Source organism: Tursiops truncatus, chromosome 12, assembly GCF_011762595.2.
Source record: "Tursiops truncatus isolate mTurTru1 chromosome 12, mTurTru1.mat.Y, whole genome shotgun sequence".
Classification (NCBI taxonomy): Eukaryota; Metazoa; Chordata; class Mammalia; order Artiodactyla; family Delphinidae; genus Tursiops; species Tursiops truncatus.
The window spans coordinates 86,924,581-86,946,775 of NC_047045.1; the positions used below are offsets into that span (position 1 = coordinate 86,924,581).

Below are 22,195 nucleotides of genomic sequence, written 5' to 3' on the forward strand. Positions count from 1 at the left end.
GTGTATTTATCTGTATACAAGGACCCTCTATTTGTGTACTTTATCCCTTTTTTGTTATTATCCATTAATGTTAAACATTCTATGAAAGATATAAGCATTTTGTGCATTCATGTCCTCTGGAATCCCCCTGTGGGGAGAGCAAAGTTATTCTCTCCTTGAACAGAAGGGATCTGTGCACCTGCACTGACAGGAGAGGTGACGTGGAGCTGGGAGATGAAAAGCATCCCAAATACTTGGACTTCAATCAAAGAAAATGCATGTAGTGAACCCACAAAAGGAAACCAGTGCGCTGGCAGGTCCAGCAACCAAGGCAGCAGGCTGGCCTTTCCCCTCTCCTCCTGAGAAATTATTATTATTATTATTATTAAAAAGAAATGTGCCAGGCTTCGCTGGTGGCGCAGTGGTTGAGAGTCCGCCTGCCGATGCAGGGAACGCGGGTTCATGCCCCGGTCCGGGAAGATCCCACATGCTGCAGAGCGGCTGGGCCCGTGAGCCATGGCCGCTGAGCCTGTGCATCCGGAACCTGTGCTCCGCAACGGGAGAGGCCACAACAGTGAGAGGCCCGCGTATCGCAAAAAAAAAAAAAAAAAAAAAAAGAAATGTGCCTCCTCACGGCCCCCGCTGCAACATGGCCCGTTTACAGTCTAGTAAATTCTTGGGCCCCAGGTCAGCTGTGCCCAGCACCCCATGGGCTCCTCGGCCCATCCCACATCTATCTGCACATCGGAAAGTAATGAAACATCAGCCTCAGAAGCAGGGCTCATCCCCAGCAACACCCCCTCCCTCAGGACCATTGTCTCGTGTGCACGTTACAGAGAAGGACGACGTGCGAGCAGGGCCGGCACCTGGGACCCTTTCCTGAATTTCAAAATGAGGTCCATCCGGTCGCCCGCGGAAATGTACATAAATCCCGTCTAGGAATTTCACTTCTTGCTGGTTCTGTCCAAGGCTCTCCTTCCGAGAGAGCCACGCCGGCCACAGTTCCCGGGCGCCCCGAGGTGTGGACTCACCGCCCACCCGTGGTGAAGCCACTGGACCCGTGCCTGTCACCCCCAAAGTGTGGGAGTGGCCACAGGCAGAAATGAAGTCTCCAGAGGAGAACCTGGCTAAAACGTGTAGCAACAGTTTTAAACGGGTGTGAAGCCACCACTTCTGGACACTCCCACAGGAGGACGACACTGATGGGACACGTGTCACCTGCACAGGATGTGACCTTTCACGCGGAAACACTGATGGACTCACAGACAAATTTAGGGGCCTCATGACAGGTAAGTAAGGGTGCCCGAGACAAGTTCACTTTATAAAAATGAATGACACGTTCCTAACCCAGCAAAACCCAGCTGCAAATACGGTAAGAAGAAGGCCTCATTCACAGCCACCAGAAAGCACCACCTCTAGGTGCTGACTTAGCAGAGGGCACAGGCCCACAGGGACCCGGGGGCAGGAATGGGACCCGGGGTCCTGGGCAAATTCACTGGACTCCCGCGCTGGAGCCTCGGCGATGACCCACGGCCCCCTCCCCTGCTGCCCGCACTGCTTTCCTTTCCCCCTTCTGCTGCATCTCCTCTCCCCGTCCCTCTGGAACTCACCCTTCAGCCACGCCTGCTCTCCACGGTGCTGAGTCCAGCAGGTCTCCGCCTGTCTCGGCACCTGGCTCATGCCCTCCCTGAAACCCTCTTCCCGCAGCCTCTGGTACCACAGCCTCCTCCATGACCACACGCGATCTTTCAGAAAGTGCCCTTGGCTCTGCCCTCCACACACGCCCACAGCATGACCTCTTCTTACCACTTCCTACCTCTCTACCTGCCTCTGGTCCAAGCAGTCATGGCCACTCGCGTGGATCAGGGCAGAACTGTCCCAACGCGGAGGCCAGGTGACCCAGTGGGAACACAAGTCGCATGTCCTGTAGGCTCAGTGGGTGCCGCGGGCCGAGGCGCAGCCCTGTGCTTACCGTGGTCTGGAAGGGCCCGCCCAGCGTCCTCTGCGCTCACTCTGCACCAGCCTCGCCGGCCATCTAACTCCTCCTCGCCGTGTGCACGTGGCCAGCGCTCTCCTGTCTGCCTGCACTGCTGCCAGCCTCCCGACCGACCGAGCCGCTAAAACCACATCAGCTCCACTCCCAGCTCCCGACTCCCCTTCCGCCATCCACAGCCCTGGTCACTTCCACTGACACGGTGGCCACGCTAGTGCCAGGCTCAGACCTCCTGCTGGGGGCAGACTGGACTCATGGCCCGGCTGCTTCCGGTCGGGGACTCTTCCAGTCCTTATTCGTTCCCTCCTCTCCTGCTCTGAGGTCTCTGCACTCCCTCCCCAGTAAATCCCTCCCCAGTAAATCCCTCCCCAGTAAATCCTTTGCATGTCTAACCTTGTCTTGGTGTCGGTTCTAATCTCACCTTTAATCAGTGGTTTGGGAAACCTGGATCAACATAAAGAAAGGTGAAGTCAGGGACTTCCATGGTGGTCCAGTGGTAAAGAATCCACCTTCCAATGCAGGGGACGTGGGTTCAATCCTGGTCGGAGAACTAAGGTCCCACATGCCGCGGGGCAACTAAGCCCAAGGCCACAACTACCGAGCTCGTGCCCCTCAACGAGAGAGCCTGCGTGCCACAAACTACAGAGCCCACACGCTCTGGAACCTGCGCGCCACAACTACAGAGACCACGCGCCCTGGAGCCCGCCCACCACAACTAGAGGGAAGCCCGCGCACCGCAACGAAGAGCCCACCTGCCTCAACGAAGATCCCGCGTGCCGCAACAAAGACCCAATGCAGCCAAAAATAAATAAAATAAACAAATAAATAAACTAAATCTTAAAAAAAAAAGGTGAAGTCAGATTGCTAGCATCACTACATGTAATGACGGAGTCGCCAAGGGTCAAAGAACTAAAAGTGGAAAATTAAACTATGAGCTTGTAGAGGGTGAATGAATGTCTATTCTATAAAGAAGGAGTAAACTTCTGTGACTCCAGAACGGAGAGAGATGTTTAAATGAAAAAAAATCCCCCAAAGCTCAAACCATAAGGCGAAAAGCAAAAGTGGCTTTGATAATATCAACTCTACCACGTTGATTCACTACAGGACAGTGGGAATATCAGGACATGATACTTAAACTTCTTAAAACTAAGAAGGGATCAACATCAAGAATAAATAAAGACATCCTCCGAATCCAAAGAAAAAGACAAGAATTCAAACTCAGAAATGAGTGAAGAATATGAACAAGCAATTCTCAGAAGAGAAAACCCAAGTGGATACCAAGCTCACGACGGGGCCGTTAAACTGACATTAATTAGAGACACGCAAATTAAATCACCGTACACGGCTTGGTGAAGCTGAAATATGGGCAGTGCCAAGGGTGGCAGAGAGGACTCCACGCACTGCAGGGGGTGCAGGCGGGCACAGCCTGGGGGTCGGGGTTCACCCAGGGAATTCCTCTCTGTCAGAATTCCATGCAAACGTCTAAATACACCCAAAGTTGGTTGTAAAATAAGCCAGTATGACCACCAGCTGTGGGGATGCTTGTTCAGGGGAGAAAACCTCACGCTGTGTGCACGGCGACGACCAACAGGTTCGGGTATGACGGTCTGGACTCGCTGCAGCGCGTGTAACAGGGCGAGGTGGCTGGGTATAGGCTCCTCTCCTACGTCCATCTTCACAGATCGCCTATGAGAGTAGCCCCCTCACCCCGCATCGCAAAGAGCAGCTCTGGCCCGTCCCAATGCTACACCATGGTGGGTGGGCCAGACCCACCCACTAAATCAGCTCCACTTCTTGGGGGGCCATGGCTCAGCTCTCCTCCACGTGCGCGAACACGCCCGACAACAGGCCAACGGGGGCTTCCTGGTCAGGCTGCTCAAGGTCACAGAACAGTCACCTGCATCTATAGAACAGCTGTTCCTGTTGTAGATGGAGAGAAACAGCCGTGGGCACTTCCCGATGCCTCATGTTCCAGTGGCGCTCAGGCGGCACTGATGGCGTCCCGGGAGGAGTCTGTGTGGAGCAGCCAGGGCTCTGTCAATGCCACCACATGAAAACCCGCAGCGCCAAACCCTCATATCAGGGGATGTTTGCATGGACTTCTGACCCCTCGAAAGCAGAACACTCTTAGGATGTGTTGAATCAATATTTACTCTAGGGGGGCTTCCCTGGTGGCGCGGTGGTTGAGAGTCCGCCTGCCGATGCAGGGGACGCGGGTTCGTGCCCCGGTCCGGGAAGATCCCACGTGCCGCAGAGCGGCTGGGCCCGTGAGCCATGGCCGCTGAGCCTGCGCGTCCGGAGCCTGTGCTCCGCAACGGGAGAGGCCACAACAGTGAGAGGCCCGCGTACCGCAAAAAAAAAAAAAAAAAATTTACTCTAGAATCAACACTTACTAATTTAAAAAGACAGTTCACATGTTCAAAAATTCTTTTTAATCTTTGGAAGGCAGGTATCCCCCGACCTTTCAAAATAGGTCCAAAATAGCATTTTTGGAAATCTGAGTCCCGCATGCAAGCTATAGTTGCATGACCAAGGAATGGAAAGTCTTGGTTAATTGTTCTTCTTAAGTCATCATATATACAATGCCTAGAACAATAGCTCTCAAAAATTAAAACTCACTTAACAAGAAAATTGCCTGGAATATAATGCAGCCTTTCTTTCTCCAGGGGTTCCAAAGTCATCTCAGGCATTTCAGTACCTGTTTCAGATGTTAATTATAAAGCTGAACACTGGTTCCCAGTCACTGTAGGCTCAGAACTGCGCAGACAGAACGTCTTATAAAACCTTACCACCGTCTCGTCTTGGAAGATGAGGGGATGAAAGCAGGTGTCCAGCCCATCCACAGCCCCCTTTGGCTTCAGTCCAAACATCTCCTAAAGGGGGGGGCCCAGGCAGCACTGTGGAGCGGAGCCCCCTGTCCCCTAAGACACCCTCGCAAGCCTGCAGTGTCCTCTGCGTTGCTTTCCTGGCCTTCAGCACAGCGGAAACCCTGATGCCGCGTGTGTGTTGGACACCTGGCCCCCTCCCCCGACTCGACGGTGAACAGGAAGAAGCTCAGGTGACCTGCTCCCAACACCTTCTCAGGCAGGCTCCTGCAACTTCACACCTCATTTTATGAGTAATTTTAAACTAAAAGCGTCAAACACCTTGAAAGGCCCTACCCAGTTGCATGTTTTCGAGTGATCTAATGAGCAGATCGGTTTAACAGTGTCACGGGTTTTCCACCTTTTAGGTCCACTGTTCCTCCACCGAGAAATCTGCCAAGGAGCGTCTGATGGGCTATAAATTCAACGATCCCGTCCCAAACTAAACAGCGCCCAGATAAAGAGTACTTCCTGTAAAAGTCAGAAAACTCTCCCTTCCTAAATGAAAATAACTTTAAGACAATTCAGAGGAAAAGCGGTCTCACAGGCTGTATGTTCAAATGACTCAAACTGAATGATGAGACCCTCGTGCGGGCGTCTCTGTGTCCTCTGGGTCCTGTCTCTGTGTTCTCGACCCTCCAGGGATCGAGGTGAATGGAGGCTCCCAGAGCGGGAACCAGGAGCCACATCTGACAAATCCCCTCCCTGCTGCTGCCACCCAAACCTCACTGTCACCCCCACGACCAGCTTCCTACAGCCAGCAAAACCTATGAGGTGATTCTGCTAAAACCAGATTTGATTATGTTGAGCTCTAACAAGATTAAAAGGAACTGATTCTATATTTTATCATTTGTTTTCTGAGTTTATTTATAATACATTGTATTAGTCTCCGAGGGCTGCCATAACAGAGCCCCACAAACTGCGGGGATGAAAACAAGAGAAGTGCTTGTCTCACAGTCTGGAGGCCGGGAGTCTGAGGTCAAGGTGCTGGCAGGGCTGGGCTCCCTCTGAAAGCTGCAGGGAGGACCCTTCCTTGTCTCCTCCAGCTCCTGGTGTGGCCGGCAACCCTCGGTGCTCCTGGGCTTGTGGAAGCATCACCCAACCCCTGACCCCGTTGTCACGTGTGTGTCTGCGTCTCTTCTCCTCCTCTTGAGAGCCATGCTGGGCCAGGGCCCACCCTGAAGACCTCAGCTTCGCTTCTTTACATCTGCAGAGCCTCTTTCCAAAAACGGCCACGTTCACAAATACTGGGGGTTAGGACCACAGCACATCTTTAGCAGGGGCTCAAGTCAACCCGTAACATATAGTATTGGAACATTTACTTTCACTCTAAAGAAAACTCTTTGGACATTGTTGTTGTTGTTGTTGTTTTTCAAAGGAAGCATGTTAAAATTATAATTGAATTTAGAGCACGTTATGGAGTAATAACATGGGAGATAGACTAGATTTCTACTTCACCTTCCTCCAGCACATGTATGATGGATATTTAAGTTGGACTGTCTTTACGTCAGAGCTGAGGGATGACTGGTACCTAGTATTCTATCTGGCCCACAGCAGACATTCAATAAATACTGCCTGGTTGGTTGATAGTTACTGATCAACTCCATGTCACTGGTATACACACATTTTTGGAATAATAAACATAAAATATATTTAAAGTTTTTCAAAGATACTGAATGGCTTTATGCCCAAGACTTCTAATTGCACCCAGACCATCTTACTGGGACATCACATCAAAGATATTATGTTTTTTAAAAGGATTGTCTGCAAAACCAATTATAATCAAGAACCATTTTCAAATGTTGGCTATGTTAACCCATAAAGAACCATGAGAACACATTTTTTTTTAAAAAAAAGAGAACATGTTTTTAAAATCTAATCTAAAAATCATATGAGCCCTTTTATCTAAAGGCAGAGCAGAGCAAGAATAAATATCTGCCTTTCAAATTGCCCATTATTATGATTATTATTATTCACTGAAGCTAAAGGAAAATATCTTGGCAACACGTGCTAATGCCTTCTCTAACGCTGGATATATCTGAGCCTAGCATTTGAGAGAGCTCTGAGGGAACTGCCGTTTCCTGTGCAGGATCTATTAAAGGAACAATGATCAAAGATCGCTTTTTATGAACGTGAAACATGAATTTAGAAATTATTCTGCACCCACCATTCTGCAGTCTGGAAGAACTCTCATCTCTTCCATTTCCCCTCCGACTGTCATGGGGACCCAGTGAGACCTGCGAGGTGAACCAGGGTGTGGTGGCGCTGACCAACTGAAGGGGCCGGGCCGCAGCGCACTGCCTGCAAAGGCTGCCCACCAAATACTTTACTGGGCGTGACACGGGGAGGGATGGACCCTTACTTCTGCAAACGGCTGAGCTATTGGGACAGTTTGTTACTCTTTTCAGCCTCCTTTGATTTCTAACTGCTAACATACGATAACGCCCGTGTGACTTACATACTACTGAAACCTAAATTCAAACGAACACACTTTACCAAAATTGTATCATCTAGCCTATAACTTAAGACCTTCAGATACTAATTAATTTAAGAAACAGTGCAGTACTCAGAAGGAGAAATTCCCATTGAGAGGTGGCGCTGCCTTTGAGGGTCCATTCCCATCTCTTCCCCCCATTCAGCCAACAGGACAGGCATTTCAGAGAGAGCGCGAGGGCCTGAGATGTATCCATGGCAACAGAATCAGACAGAAAGAGACAATAAAAAGAGAAATTCGAAGGAACTGCTGAGTGAGTGTGCAGGGAACGATCCCAGAAGCTTTTAGCCCGAGGAGGGCTCAGTACCATGGACAGGGATATGGTATTGCTCTTTGCCTACTTTGCCTTAGTTTTCCATCTATGCTAATACATTCTACAAATAAAAGGAGTGAATAAAAACCACAGCGTAGCCACCGAGGGTAGTAGCCGTACTATTTGCTTCTACACAGCACCAAGCTGATAAGAGAGTTTTCAGTAGTTTTAAAAAATAGTGCTGTTGATACTGATGCCTGTTCTGAAGATGTCAAAGATGAAGCAGTGTAAAAACTATGCCGCAAGTTTCTTTTTGTTTTGTTTTTGTTTTTTTTGGTACGCGGGCCTCTCACTGTTGTGGCCTCTCCCGTTGCGGAGCACAGGCTCAGCGGCCATGGCTCACGGGCCCAGCTGCTCCGCGGCATGTGGGATCCTCCCGGATCGGGGCACGAACCCGTGTCCCCTGCATCGGCAGGCGGACTCTCAACCACTGCGCCACCAGGGAAGCCCTATGCCGCAATTTTTAAAACATGAGTATGTATGACAGATATACAAAAGACTTCCACTGAGATTTTAAAATAAGGGAAGAACCCTTCCACAACTTTTCATGGGAATCCTGCTGTACGTTCCACAGCTGCACGTGCCACATCGCAAGACCTTGCAGGGTCTACGTTTTCTTAGTGTGCGCGCAGTGTTGACCTCAAGACATCATTGAAGTGAACTGAACTGGAAGATGGTAGGAACACCTTCCGCATTACTCGTTCTCTGAGGAAAATAAATGGTAAGTGGATATAAAATGACTCAGTCTGATTTCAAAATATTTGAAACCAGAACTTCTTGTATGTGTTACTCAGTGGAAGCATTAAAAAAATCAGATAACCTCTCAGGAGGTTATCAAATGGGCAACTAGGGGGAAAAGAAGCAAAGTTTCAACTTCACACGGATTCATATGCTTCCCTCCTAAGACAGATATTATTTTAAAAAATAACTCACAAGGCACTGGTCCGTAGAGCAGTAACCCACTGACAAATACCTGGGTCCAACATGGGTCGGGACCACCAAGGGCTCATGCACCCAGGGGTCCACGCCCAAGACACAAACGCACAGGCTTCCTCCGGATGGGGCTGCAGTGACCTAAACTGGGATTCCAACAGAGAAGTCAGATTCTTATCTTGTACAGAAATAAGATGAAATGTGTGAGCCTTTGGGAGTAAAGGGTCAAAAGGAATAAAACATATATGTATTTCATTCTAATAGCATCTAATAAAAGTCACAAATCTGACGTGAATGTCAAAAAGCTACGCTCTTCCCTTTCCTGTGCCTCTCTCCCTCATCACCACGACGTAAGCAGCGCACACGTGCATGGGCACACGCACACACACTGCGCACACGCATACCACGGACCACAATCAGCAAAGCAGAACCACACACAGGTTTGTAAAATTAAAAACCTGCCTGCCGGCTGCTATGACCCCCTCTGAGATCTGCTGAGAGTCTAGCTTTTCCTCCAAATGTTCTATGTGAAACAATCACAAACCCATAGAAAGGTGGACAGAACAACAAACACCCATGTGCTCTTTGCTTTGGTTCACCAACTGCTACCATTTTGCAATATTTCTTTTATTTCTCTCTATACAATTACATACGAATTTTTTTTGGCCAAACCTATCAAAAGTAACTTGTAAGCGTCTTGACATTTCAACCTCTTAATATTTCAGCATGTTCTTCTAAGATCCAGGATGTTCTCCATGGTCACAATAATATTATCATGTCTGAGAAATTTAAAATTAATGATATTATAAAACGTACAGTTTCTAATTAAATTTCTCCAATTGTCCCTAAATGTCTTTGCAGCACTTTTTTTTTTTTTAATCTTTTAAAAAAAATTTTTTATTTTTGGTTGTGTTGGGTCTTCATTGCTGCATGCGGGCTTTCTCTAGTTGTGGCAGTGCACGGGCTTCTCATTGCGGTGGCTTCTCTTGTTGCGGAGCACAGGCTCTAGGTGCACAGGCTCAGTAGTTGTGGCTCGCAGGCTCTAGAGCGCAGGCTCAGTAGTTGTGGCGCATGGGCTTAGTTGCTCTGCGGCATGTGGGATCTTCCCAGACCAGGGATCGAACCCGTGTCTCCTGCATTGGCAGGTGGATTCTTAACCACTGAGTCACGAGGGAAGTCCTTTGCTGCATTTTTTTAAGCCAGGATCAAAATGTTGACTATTCTACATTGTGCTGTCACAGCTCTTTAGTCTCATTTAATCTAGAAAAACCCCCACCCTTTTATCTCTGAGGAGTCCAGGCTAGTTGCACTGCAGACTCCTCCACAACCTGAATTTTTCTATTTGTTTCCTCCTGTTAGAATGAGATTAGACCTTTTTTTGGCCAAGGCTTTTGTTGGCGAGAAGGCTGCGGAAGTGGTGCTGTGCATCGTCCTTTGCCGCTCATCAGAGGAACGTTACTGCTCATGCTGTGTGTGATCGGATGATAAAGGAGGTGTCTGCCACACCTCTCACTGCAAAGGTGCCCTTCCTAGTCCCTGGTCACGAGTGGTTTGCGTGGCGATACACAGAGATTGTGCGACTGCCCTGCTTCCCAACCTGTCACCCGGTGGTTTCAGTGTCCACCCAAGATCCTTGCCTGTACTCCTTAGTAACTGGAGGTTGAAATGGTGATTTTCGAATTCTATCATTCCTTTGTCATTTATTAACTAACTTCCTTCTATTAAGAAGAACTCCCTCTCGGTGGCAATATAAATTGATACTGCCACTATGGAGAACAGTATGGAGGTTCCTTAAAACACTAAAACTAGAACTACCATCCCACCCAGCAATCCCACTACTGGGCATATATCTGGAGAAAAACCTGGTTCAAAAAGATACATGCACCCCAATGTTCATTGCAGCGCTGTTTACAATAGCGAAGACATGCAAGCAACCTAAATGTCCATCGACAGCGGAGTGGATAAAGAAGATGTTGTCTATATACAATGGAATATTATTCAGCCATGAAAAGAATGAAATAATGCCATTTGCAGCAACATGGATGGGCCTAGAGGTTATCATACTAAGTGAAGTAAGTCAGACAGAGAAAGACAAATATTACATGATATCACTTATGTGGAAATCTAAAACAATGATACAAATGAACTTATTTATGAAACAGAAATAGACCCACAGACATAGAAAACAAACTTACGGTTACCAGACAGGAAAGGAGGGGAGGGATAAATTAGGAGTTTGGGATTAACATATACACACTGCTATATATAAAATAGATAACCAACAAGGTTATAGCACAGAAAACTGTACTCAGTATTTTGTAATAACCTATAAGGGAAAAGGATCTGATTCAGTTTTATATATATATATATATATATATAGACACACACACATATAAATTTTTATATATATATATAAAACTGAACCATTTTGCTGTATACCTGAAACTAACACAACATTGTAAATCAACTAAACCTCAATTTTTAAAAATTGGAAAAAAAAGTGAGAGGCCCCTCTCACTTTTTTTTCCTTTTAGTATCACAATAGATTCATCAATTTTTTAAATTCTAGGTTTGATAATCTATCGCCACTATTATTTGTTTCATTGCATAACTTTTCAAAATTTGGTTAACAGGTCTTCTAAAGAAGGCTACCTGTCCTACACGTCTCCACCAGGCCTGCCTGTGCTTTGCCTGCTCCAGACCTGGAATCATCCGCTACTCCAAGCATCCTCCGTCCCCTTCAGTGGGGATGTAACTCAGAAAACAAGATCTAGGTGCAGGTTCTCTCCTGACTACTGGGGTGTCCTCCTGCAAACCCTTGTCAGTGGACAAAGCCATGAAGTTATGGCTGTTGGTATATTAACACCCCGTTTAAAAGTCAAAAACAACTGTTTTAAGTATATTAAAAGTATCTGGGAAGTCTCAATCTACTCCTTATGCTTTCTGCACCATTCCTACTCACTCTATATTCAGTTTTGGTGTATCCCCTCTGTGTGGTGTTTGTTTTTACAAAATAAGCAACTATTTATATTTATACTTAATATTTGTAAATATTTAAAGTATATATGTACATTTTAAGTTTCCCTCACTTCTATTTTTTTTTCTTTATTTGAGTATAATTGCTTTACAATGGTGTGTTAGTTTCTGCTTTATAACAAAGTGAATCAGTTATCCATATACATATGTTCCCGTATCTCTTCCCTCTTGTGTCTCCCTCCCTCCCACCCCTCTAGGTGGTCACAAAGCACCGAGCTGATCTCCCTGTGCTATGCGGCTGCTTCCCACTAGCTATCTGTTTTACGTTTGGTAGCGTATATATGTCCATGCCACTCTCTCACTTTGTCCCAGCTTACCCTTCCGTTACCCTCACTTCTTACACAAAAGGTATATATATAACACGCTATATACATATTATACTTTATGAAGTCTTTTAGTGAAAAACTTAAAAGCAAATCCCAGAGATCAGCCCCGTAATATTTCACAGGGATCCTTCTCATTCTTTTTCAGGGCTGCACAGCACTCCATTCTGTGGATGCCCCACAGTTTATTCCATTAGTTGCCTAAGGATGACGTCTAGGTTGTCTCCAGTAACTGGCAACACAAGTAACGCCACGAGGAGTGACCGTTCCTCCGTAAAGTCTTCCCCAGTTTCCTTCCTCTACCTCAACCTGAGATTGAGTTCAGTGCCTCTCCCTTGAGCCCCAGTTATCGGATTGAACTTGGTTTAAATTATGTTTGGATTCCTGGGCTGCATCAGTGGAATTTAAGGAAAAGCCTGAGCAGGCAAGGCTTTGTCCTGGGAATGTGAAGCCCCCAGGCTGGTCAAAAAGATAAAAAACATTCACGTGCCTGTCAGTGTATGATTCAAAGCGAGCCCTTTATCTCAGCACCATAAAGTTGAGCGACTGAATGTCTCTTTGCTGCAAAGAACCAAACCCTTTCTTATAATACTGAAAGGTTTGTTCCACGATTCCAAGAACAGTTGACTTGTACCCCTGAATTATACACACGTTATAGGAAACCAAGTTCCTCAGATTTGTGGTAAAGAATTGCGCCCGTGAAATTTTAAACTATGTTTGTCACAAGAGAGTAAACCGCCTCCTTAACAAAAAATAACTAACCCACTTATGATAGCCTTAAATTATAATGAATCAATTGCTGAGTTAAAAGTGCCCTGTTAATTGCTAGTTTAGGAACATTATTTGAAATCTCTCCTCCCTGCCTAAATTCTATGTAAGTAAAAGTAATAAGTATCTCCAACAGATAAATTTTTAGACATAGCACAAAATAGTATTTTATCACAGAGAAAGCTAGGGACTCAGAGCTATTAAGATTTGAGCATCTATGTTGATGGAACCATATTTATACTCACAGGCCAGCTGAGATAGGATGTGTGAGCTCTATGCATTAATTAGGATGAAAGAGTGTAAATTAGGCACATTTGAAGTGTTATTTCAAACTGTCAAATGACTTTATTTTTAAAATATAGATGTGGGCTTCCTGGTGGCGCAGTGGCTAAGAATCCGCCTGCCAATGTAGGGGACACGGGTTCGAGCCCTGGTCCGGGAAGATCCCACATGCCACGGAGTAACATGCCCGTGCACCACAACTACTGAGCCTGCGCTCTAGAGCCCACAAGACACAACTACCGAAGCCCACATGCCTAGAGCCCGTGCTCCGCAACAAGAGAAGCCACCGCGATGAGAAGCCCGTGCACCGCAACGAATAGTAGCCCCCGCTCGCCCCAACTAGAGAAAGCCCACACGCAGCAACAAAGACCCAAAGCGGCCAAAAATAAATAAATAAAATAAATAAATTTTTTTAAATAAAATAAAATAAAATATAGATGTGACCACATAACACCTAGACAAGCATTTTTGTAATCTCCTTTTCCATCAGAAACACTCCAGGAATGACAGGTGACATTCACGTGATACCCATTCAGAGAAGACTGTATCGCAGTGAACCAGGAATGTCTTTTATTATGCAGATGGCACTGAATCCACCCTGGTGTGAAAAGTACAGGAAATCATTTATAAGTACTGAGTACAAAACAAGACCTCCTTGCCTCGCCTCTCAGCAGCTGGAGAGGAGATGGTGAATTCAGGCCGATCTGACAGGCAAGGATCAAACCAATCCCATCAACTCTCAAATGCTTCAAATGACTTGGTACATTGATATTAGAAGTTGGCTCTCTTTTTTCCTGCAAAGTGGGAAAGAGTTTGTCACACGACCCCTAGTTAACAGGAAGGAAAGTGTGATCTCTAGGAAATCTGCAGCTTCTCGAGGGGGCAGCAGACAGGCACTCAGGAGGCCCTGCTGTGCTGCAGGGGACCTTGAGAAATCTCTCCTGCGGAACAGTCAACAAGCTGCCTTTCCCCAAGATCCACAGGAAGAGCCTGACACACCCTCCCAGGCAGAAATCTGGAAAACCCGCCACACGACTCAGTGTATGTTTCTTTCAGCCTTTCTGTGTCCCCTGTATTGTGGACATTTGAGGCAAAGTGACATGAGAAAATGCTGCTGCGACTTGAGCCTGAAGCCAGAGCATGATTCCTTAATCATGGGGTGGAGGGGAGGAGGGGTGGTGGGGTGGAGGGGTGGCGGGGTGGTTGGGAGGAGGGGTGGCGGGGTGGTGGGGTGGAGGGGTGGGGGTGGAGGGGTGGAGGGGTGGAGGGGTGGAGGGGTGGTGGGGTGGAGGGGTGGAGGGGTGGAGGGGTGGAGGGGAGGAGGGGTGGAGGGGTGGAGGGGTGGAGGGGTGGAGGGGTGGTGGGGTGGAGGGGAGGAGGGGTGGAGGGGTGGTGGGGTGGCGGGGTGGTTGGGAGGAGGGGCGGCTGGGAGGAGGGGTGGCGGGGTGGAGGGGTGGGGGTGGAGGGGTGGAGGGGTGGAGGGGTGGAGGGGTGGTGGGGTGGAGGGGTGGAGGGGTGGTGGGGTGGAGGGGAGGAGGGGTGGAGGGGTGGTGGGGTGGCGGGGTGGTTGGGAGGAGGGGTGGAGGGGTGGAGGGGTGGAGGGGTGGAGGGGTGGAGGGGTGGAGGGGTGGTGGGGTGGAGGGGAGGAGGGGTGGAGGGGTGGTGGGGTGGAGGGGTGGTTGGGAGGAGGGGTGGTGGGGTGGAGGGGTGGAGGGGTGGTGGGGTGGTGGGGTGGAGGGGTGGAGGGGTGGAGGGGTGGTGGGGTGGAGGGGTGGAGGGGTGGAAGGGTGGTGGGGTGGAGGGGTGGTGGGGTGGTGGGGTGGTGGGGTGGCGGGGTGGAGGGGTGGCGGGGTGGAGGGGTGGAGGGGTGGAGGGGTGGAGGGGTGGTTGGGAGGAGGGGTGGAGGGGTGGTGGGGTGGTTGGGAGGAGGGGTGGCGGGGTGGTGGGGTGGTTGGGAGGAGGGGTGGCGGGGGGGAGGGGGAGGGGGGGAGGGGTGGAGGGGTGGTGGGGTGGAGGGGTGGAGGGGTGGTGGGGTGGAGGGGTGGAGGGGTGGTGGGGTGGAGGGGTGGAGGGGTGGAGGGGTGGAGGGGTGGTTGGGAGGAGGGGTGGTGGAGTGGAGGGCTGGAGGGGTGGAGGGGTGTTGGGGTGGAGGGGTGGAGGGGTGGTGGGGTGGAGGGGTGGAGGGGTGGTTGGGAGGAGGGGGTGGTGGGGTGGAGGGGTGGAGGGGTGGAGGGGTGGAGGGGTGGTGGGGTGGAGGGGAGGAGGGGTGGAGGGGTGGAGGAGTGGAGGGGTGGGGGTGGAGGGTGGTGGGGTGGAGGGGTGGTGGGGTGGAGGGGTGGAGGGGTGGTGGGGTGGAGGGGTGGAGGGGTGGTGGGGTGGAGGGGTGGTGGGGTGGAGGGGTGGAGGGGTGGGGGTGGAGGGGTGGTGGGGTGGGGGTGGAGGGGTGGTGGGGTGGAGGGGAGGAGGGGTGGTGGGGTGGAGGGGAGGAGGGGTGGAGGGGTGGAGGGGTGGAGGGGTGGGGGTGGAGGGGTGGGGGTGGAGGGGTGGTGGGGTGGAGGGGTGGTGGGGTGGAGGGGTGGTGGGGTGGAGGGGTGGAGGGGTGGTGGGGTGGAGGGGTGGAGGGGTGGGGGTGGAGGGGTGGTGGGGTGGGGGTGGAGGGGTGGTGGGGTGGAGGGGAGGAGGGGTGGTGGGGTGGAGGGGTGGAGGGGTGGAGGGGTGGTGGGGTGGAGGGGTGGTGGGGTGGAGGGGTGGTGGGGTGGAGGGGTGGTGGGGTGGAGGGGTGGAGGGGTGGCGGCCCCGGGGCGCAGGTGGCAGGAAGAAAGCTCTGGATGTAGGGGAGGGGACTGAGCCTCACCTACTCTACTGCTTCCTGACCTTTCCAAGACCTCTCTCTGGAGCTAATCCTTGGCTTCTCTGCTGGTCATTAACGGACGTCTTAAGGTGTTCACACCACAACTCTGAAAGTCTTCTCTCTCAGACTTTTCTCCGCCGTCCCCCTTCCCAGTTAACAGTGTAGGCCCCTCCTTGAATTCCTCTCCCCCACCACACCCGGGGCGTCCGCTGGGTCGAGGCCTCACCCTTTATCTCCAGCACCAGCCGCTGCTCCCAGGCTTCCGCGCTGGTGCCTCTTCCGGAGCAGCAGTGGCCTCCTGGCCGGCGCCCTGCCTCCCCTGCACCTTGGCGGGCTTGTTCTCACAGCTCGAATGAATTGTAAGGAAATCAGCTCATTACTGTGCACTGCTCGACATTTTCTAGTCTTAGAAGCTGAAGTGTGTCCCCCAAACTGGGGTCCTAACTCCCAAGACCTCAGAATGTGACCGTATTTGGAAATAGGGTCTTTAAAGAGGTGATTAAGGTAGAATGAGCTCATTAGGCTGGCCCTGATCCAACGTGACTGGTGTCCTTCTAGGAAGAGGCGGTGAGGACCCAGATGCAGAGAGACAGACACTGTGGGCAGAAGGACGAGCCCATGAAGAGGCAAGAGCAGGCGGCAGCAGCAGGCCAAGGACAGAGGCTCAGGGGAGCCCGCCTGCCAGCACCCTGACCTTGGACTCCCAGCCTCCAGAACTGCGAGAAATACAGATTTCTGTTGTTCATCCACCGCCCAGTCTCTGGTGTACGTCTATGGAGCCCGAGCGAACCAGCGCAGACGGCTTTCAGGGCCGAGCCTAAGTCACACTCCTGGTCCTGGGGCTCCTGTGCTGTGCCCAGGTCACGTCCAGCGTGGTCCCCACCACGCCATCCAGCCGCTGTATTTGTTTGTGGGCTGCTCTCAGCCAATGAGGAAATCAGCACAAGAACATCACCTGTCTGCCTCACTCACTGTGTGTCTCCACCAGCGAGGTCTTCAGAAAGTCAAACCTGAATATCAGTAAGACTCACGATCCAACTTCCACATTACAGGAGATACAGGGGACAGGGGAACCCGTCCGGCGACACCGTAAGGAGGAAGTAAGATTCAGAACACTGGAAACGCCACAGGACAACTAATCCGGTTTCTTTAGCAAATTAAAAGGCAATAAAAACAACAGGTGGGAAGGAGATTACAGATTAAGTGAGACTTAACAGACCTATCAACCGGTCACAAGATACGACCTCACCTGGATCCTACTTCAAGCAAAGTATTAAAAATCAGGTAACTGGGGAAAGTTGCAGACTTGACCCTTGATGATATTGACAAACTATAAACTTTTATTCACTATGCTGGATTTTTGCACATGTGTGTGTTTTTAAAGAGACATCTTATCTTTAGAGACATTGCCTGAAATAGCTGTAGCTGAAATGATGTGGTAGTGAATTTCTTCAAAACCATCTGGAGGAGTTGGGCTCGGGGGAAAGGGGTGGGGGAAGTGAACCAGGTTTTCTGAGGGACACTTGTTGAAGCCGTGCAGTGGATGAGACAAGTCCATTATGTTAGTCCCCCATCGCTTAAAATCTTCCTGAATAAATGTATGTATAAAAACAGAAACTATGCAGCACAAAGGGCATGAAGAGGCATTTCACAGGAGACAAATCAATGTAGCAACTACGAATACAAAAGGACGTAAATTTATTTGACTGAGAAGTGCAGTTCTACCCACTTAACTGGCAAAAAAATTTTAAAGTCTGACTATACCAAGTGTGGGAGAGGGTGGAGAGCCCCAGAATTTCTTGTGTTTTGCTGCTGGCGTGAAAATTAGCACAACGGATTTAGAAGATGGCGTGGCACTCCTCCTAAAGTGAATAATTACACTCTCCATGTGCGTGCTATTCAGCAATTCCATCTCAGGTAGAGAGAGAGAGAGAGAGAGAGAGAGAGAGAGAGAGAGAGAGAGAGAGAGAGAGAGAGAGTGTGTGTGTGTGTGTGTGTGTGTGTGTGTGTGTGTGTGTGTGTGTGTGTGTGTGTGTACACATGTACTTGTACACACACAACACATCCAGGAGAAACTCTTCTGCATATACTCCAGGAGTTGTGTATAAGAATGTTTGTAGAAAATAAATAAATCAGTAAACAAGTCAGGAGAGCTGCGCATGGACCAGCGATGAAAGTGTGGCTTGAACCAAAACCAGCGCTGGAACTAAGGCCATCCTCTGCCACTAAGTACAGAACAGCCCCCTTTGCTGGGTGACTCACGCCAGCCTGCGGCCCGTCCAGCCTGTTAGCCCTGGGCTGTGTCAGCAGGTAGAATCAGATTTTGATTCTGTAAGATGCTGCAGGGACACATTTCCCAACTGCACTTGAAATAACACTTGAGTATTTAATCTGATTTCAGGTCAAGTCTTTCTGGCTGTGTGTGCGCATGTGCCTGCGTGTAACCTTGAACTTGTCCCATTGCGACAGTTAAAAGCCAAAGCATCACAGGCGTCAGAATCATCTGCTGCCTTGCAGTCCCAGCGCCCTGCCCCTGCCCGCCCAGCCTGCTGACTTGCTGGATCTCCAAGTGAATGGAGAAGCCTGGGCTGGAGGCCCTGGGCGGACAACGGAAAGCGTCTGTGCACCTACCGACTGGCCGGGAAGGGACAGGACCAGACCCCGGGGAACAGAAGCCAAGGTGAACTTGCTGCTTTTCCCCACAGCCCGTGACCCCTGAGTCTAGGGAGCTGGGACTGCGCAGAAGGCAAAGTTTTCTAAAAGGAGGTAACTTGGAACTCTTATTTTAGGTAGTGGCGTGTTTCAAGAGACACCCACCCCTGCCCGGACTCAGCCAGACGTCACCCTGGTGTGGGGGACCCTGGACCCTGCAAACCAAATCTCCCCGCAGGAAAGACCGGGGCCCTTGGTGTGGCTGTCACCCTACTTTCCTGCATTTAAGGTCAGCAATCTTGAGAGAAAATAAAGACAACGGGATTCAATTAACCTGAAAGAATGCATCAAGGCAAATACAACAATGAGTCATTAAATAACACTGTGGACATAAACAGACGTTCTCTTTGGGCAAATTTTCTAGGTTGGTGGGTATTTTAAGCTTTACTGGGGACAACAGATGCAAAGGTTATTAAGTGGCTGGAGTAAGTGGAGCACCGCCCATCTGCCCCTTGTTTTCTCCGAATCAACTCTAAGTCAGTACGTGTTTATGTTTGTAATCTAAAAATTCATCGGAAGGTTTCTGTTTCTTCTGAAGAAACAGAAAGTAGTAATACCTGTTGACCATGTCCACATCTTTGTTACGTTTAGAATGTTCAACTCTATCATATACAATCAACCCAGAGAGCGGTTAGTTGTCCAGCCCCTACCGTGTCCCAAGCAGGGTGCTAACTCCATGGGGAACGCGAGCCCACGTCCTCAGAAAGGAAGGTCGAGGATTTGAGTCAGGGGTGCACGATTCAGGGAGGGCTCTGCCACCCTCCTGCATGCAGAGAACTCTGATTGGCTCTTACAAAAGCTTAGTAGGTAAATCACTTTCCTTGGAGATTGCCAGAAAAGTGTTCCACCCATGCACTTTTCTACAAGGTAGAAAGTTGCCCCTAAATTAAGCTGGAGAAATCACAGGCTCCACCTTGTACCACATGCCTTGTCTCCCATGAAACTGTTCACTGACCTCTGTTTTGCCGTAAATTCTCAGATTATATCTATAAATACTATATGAGGGATTATAGAAAATTCAATGCTATATTCACTGTGGAGATTTATTTCTGAGAGTGATGTCCACTGCCTTATACAGGATACCCTTGATGAGCACATAACGGAAGAATTAACTTCAGACCACATAGCTCTAAGAAAGGCTATATTCTCCTGTGTTTTAATGTGTAGATGCTGTGAATTGCACAACTGATAATGTTTCCCCTTTGGCATCAGCCTCCGGGAAGCTCAGAGTTAAATGCTAAGCCCTCCTTTAACAGGTGGGAGGATGGGATGGCGCACACTTATCTCCTGTTTCACTCTCTGCCTTCATCTTCCCCATCACCTTGATCTGGTTTTCAGTTTCAGGCTATTGTGTTGGGAGCATCGTTAATGACGTGGGTCAGATTCCTCCTGGCATGTAGGGTAGATACAAACGTATTTAAGAACCACACAGATGCCTATATTCCATAGAAGAGATGTCATGCTGCAAGTCAACCTCACAGAATGTGGTACCACGAACCACGAACACACACTGGAGGGAAAACATAAAACCCCACGGATAAAACCTCACAATGGAGAAAGTCAGCACCCGGATCCAGCACGTGATGCCCGTGCTCACCCTGTCCTGGTCCAGCCTTAGCCCATATTGTTGCCAGTGGTGACTCCTCTGATGGCCATAGGATGTGGGAGCAGAATCTGTGCCCAACAGCCAGAATGGCATGGAAGGCGACCCCCACCAGCCTGCCCTTCTAGCCCTTCCTCCTGGACTCCACACCCCAACCTTTGCCCCAGCACAGAATTCAAGCAAGATGCTGCCGTAGCACCGTCCCCAGGACCACATGACAAACCATCTAGTTTCACCCCATACCCTGCTTTTTCCCTGACTCTTCCTTCCAGAATTCTTTTTGCATTTACTATTTCCATGGTAGAAGTGAAGAAAGTGCTTTGCTCATGAGAATAAATTTATCACAAAAAAACCTTACGAAGGCCAGAGACAAAAATGTTCAACGTACCTTAAAAAGTGACATCGTTGATTCAACAAATGGTGTTGGAGAAACAAGATATCCACACGCTAAAGAAAGAAGCCTTACCTTACACCATATACAAAAGCTGACTCAAAACAGATCAAAGACCTAAACATAAAACCTAAAACTATAAACTTCTAAAGAAGAAAACAGGGAAAAGCTTCACGGCATGAGATTTGGCAACGACTTCTTGGATATGACACCAAAAGAAAGCAACAAAGAAAAAATAGGTGCATTGGACCACCTCGAAATTTAAAACTTCTGAGTATCGAAGGACACACTCAACAGAGTGAAAAGGCAACCCAGGGAATGGGAGAGAATATTTGCAGATTATATACCAGTTAAGAGGCTGATCCCCAGAATGTTAAATAATTCTTACAAATCAACAACAAAAAAATTCCTGTTAAAAACTGGACAGAGATGGGCTTCCCTGGTGGCGCAGTGGTTGAGAGTCCACCTGCCGATGCAGGGGACACGGGTTCGTGCCCTGGTCCGGGAAGATCCCACATGCCGCAGAGCGGCTAGGCCCATAAGCCATGGCCGCTGAGCCAGCATGTCCGGAGCCTGTGCTCCGCAACGAGAGAGGCCACGACAGTGAGAGGCCCACATAACGCAAAAAAAAAAAAAAAAAAAAAAAAAACTGGACAGAGGACTGAAATAGACATTTCTCCAAAAAAGATATACAAAAGGTCAATAAGCACATGAAAAGATGGTGAACATCACCAATCATTGCAGAAATGAAAATCAAACCCCAATGAGATACCACCTCACAGCCAGGAGGATGCCTACCGTAAAGAAAAAAAAACAACAGAAAATAGCAAATGTTGGCAAGGATGTGGAGAAATTAGAACACTTGTGCATTGGTGCTGGAAACGTAAAATAGTGCAACTGTTGTGAAAAACCGTATGCAGGTTCCTCAAAAAATTAAAAATATAATTATCAGATGGTACAGCAATTCTACTTCTGGTTATAGACACAAAAGAAGTGAAAGCAGAGATTCAAATGTCTGTGCACCCATGTTCACAGCAGCATTATTCACAAGAGCCAAAAGACAGAAGCAACCCAATCTGTCGACAGATTAATAGCTAAACAAAATGTGGTCTATACACACAATGGAATATTATTCAGCCTTAAAAAGGAAGGAAATTCTGACACCTGCGACACCATGGATGAACTTAAAGGACATGATGCTCAGTGAAACAGGCCAGTCACAAAAGGACAAAAACTGTATGATTCTACTTACACAAGTGGTCGAGATCATACAGACAGTAAAATAATGTCTGTTTCTTGTGGGGGAGAGAGTGACGGAAGAGGGGATGGAGAGTTACTGTTCAATGGGGACAGAGCTTCAGTTTTGCAAAATAAAGAAATCTTCTTGCATGGCTGGTGGTGATGGTTGCACAGCAATGCAAATGTACGTAACGCCACTAAACTGTACCCTTTAAAATGGTTAAGATAGTAAATCTTACGTGTATTTTACCACAATTTTAAAACCATCCCCCCCAAAGAACGACATCATTGATCCAAAGTAGGAAGGATCTCTCTCAATACATGCACGAGAAATAACATACACCAAGTTCATGGACATCTTTCTGCAAGGCAAGTGAAACAAGGATTGTTGTCCTGGAGGTGCAGTTCAGTAAG

The 22,195-nt window shown here is 48.9% G+C and overlaps 1 long non-coding RNA gene across 1 annotated transcript; it reads left to right on the forward strand.

The window, feature by feature from the left end:
* Positions 1–16,761: 16,761 nt before the first annotated feature.
* LOC109552849 (uncharacterized) lies at positions 16,762–20,007 on the forward strand. The gene is made up of 4 exons (XR_002179778.3): positions 16,762–17,120; positions 18,238–18,516; positions 18,626–18,777; positions 19,887–20,007. It is a non-coding gene; the product is annotated as an uncharacterized lncRNA (long non-coding RNA).
* Positions 20,008–22,195: the final 2,188 nt, after the last annotated feature.